Source organism: Parasteatoda tepidariorum, chromosome 4 (assembly GCF_043381705.1).
Source record: "Parasteatoda tepidariorum isolate YZ-2023 chromosome 4, CAS_Ptep_4.0, whole genome shotgun sequence".
NCBI lineage: Eukaryota > Metazoa > Arthropoda > Arachnida > Araneae > Theridiidae > Parasteatoda > Parasteatoda tepidariorum.
The window spans coordinates 36,746,468-36,748,269 of NC_092207.1; the positions used below are offsets into that span (position 1 = coordinate 36,746,468).

The 1,802-nt window shown below is 27.6% G+C and overlaps 1 protein-coding gene across 1 annotated transcript in view; it reads left to right on the forward strand.

Moving 5' to 3' along the window:
• Window positions 1-418: 418 nt before the first annotated feature.
• Window positions 419-1,802, forward strand: part of LOC107453245 (uncharacterized) — a 74,424-nt gene continuing 73,040 nt past the window's right edge. Inside the window, exon 1 of the mRNA XM_071179661.1 lies at window positions 419-624. The gene's annotated coding sequence lies outside the window, so the exon portion shown is untranslated. The remainder of the gene's footprint in view (window positions 625-1,802) is intronic.

A 1,802-nucleotide genomic window follows, 5' to 3' on the forward strand; every position in this document is an offset into this window, starting at 1 on the left:
TTTTACTTTTCAAGGATTGAACGAAATCTAATATGGGATAAAATATTTCCTTAAAATCGCTTGCGAATTTGGATCGTTTTTTAATATCTAGGAGTTAAAATTCTAAAGCTTCAAAAATCGTTTGGGAGACAACTCAATTACTTGATCAACTGGTAACTCATTGACCTTGAGCTTAAATAGTTAATGACTTTCGTTTGGAATATTTTTGTTGCTGGTAAAATAAGTGGCTGAATTGAATTCCTTTTTTTTTTTTTATTCCTATTCATTTCCGAAATCGAATGGTCACTCGCGATTACACTAAAAGAATAGCTGGACTTCCTGTGAAGGACTAATTGTTGCTATCGCATGAACGCATGCTTAAAGTTATAATAAAAGGTAAATAGAAGTATGTTCTTTGTCAATATCTGCTGTATCACGTGATGTACTTTTTGCGTTGATATTGTGTGTAACAAAAAATACCCAATGTAACCAACAAGTGGAAAATCGTCCGGTTTTTTAAATCACTTGAAAATTAGACTGTCTTTATTGGAAAGGACAACTGTTTCGAAACTCACTCTAAAATAACTCATTCTAAATCACCTGAAATTTTGTTTTTAATCTGAAGATTTTAAAGAATCATCACAGGTAAGAATAGATTTGCTTTTACAATCATTATTTTATTTTGTGAACTAAAAACAGTTTACTCACTTTTTAAACTTGTTATTTTTTAAACTTCTTTGATGCAGTTACAATTTTAAAGATATTCTTTTAAAATCTATCATTTGATTATAAGAAATATTTTTATTTTAATCTTCTTAATCTCAACACTTAAGATTATGTTCATAGATTGCGTTTTATTAACGGTGAAACAATCCGGTTTACTTGCAGTATCAAAAATAAAACAAATTTTCCTTATTCTTCAATTTTAAAACGCTTAACTGATATGTGTAACAAAATGAAAACGAGAAAAAAAAACTTTTTTTCTCGTTAAGTAAGCTGTTAGCTTGACAATGATTCGAGTAATTTGATTTGATTTTTATTGTGAAAATTATATTCATATGCATTGTTAGTCAAATTATGTATAATTGTTTGATGGTATAAAATTTTGTAGTATCGTTTCAGTTTATAATTTTAATTGTTTAATAATTTTTTAATCTCAAACCCGAAATTTGGTAGGGTGTTCAACGACGGTTATGAAACATAAAAATATTACTAACCACGTGTATAAAGTCTCTTGTCTCAAGCTTTCATTGTTTCTTACCTTTAATTGTTCTCAACTGATTTGATATAGAAAGAGTGTCAAAGATGCATTATGTTATGACATTTACAACTAGGAAATTGAAAGTTCGAAAAATGAATTTACTGTTCTTATTCGATGAGGAAAGATGGAATAAAATGAAAAAAAAAATGAAACAATGAATCAAAATGAATAAAATGTAAATGAATAAAATGAATCCAGCTAAAAAGCTAGAAAACCATTACTCTTGTCCTTTTCAACAAAAGTCAAAATATTTAGCAAATATATTAAGTACAGGAATGTTAAAATTTGATAATTGTGGCAAAATTTGGAAATTTCATCACGATACTTAAGAGCATAGTATGAAAACCACTTATTTGGTTAAGCTTACTTTTCATTTTTTTATATTTTACTAAATAAGATATAATAAGTATAATCTATTATATATAATTCTCTTACGTGGCTCCCAAATTTTGGCTGTATTTCTTTTCCGCCGGTGACAACGTTTGCTTTGTTTTGAAAACACCAAAGCATTCTGCCTTTTAATGATGTGTTTCTGATCTAATATATATAATTCTCTTACGTG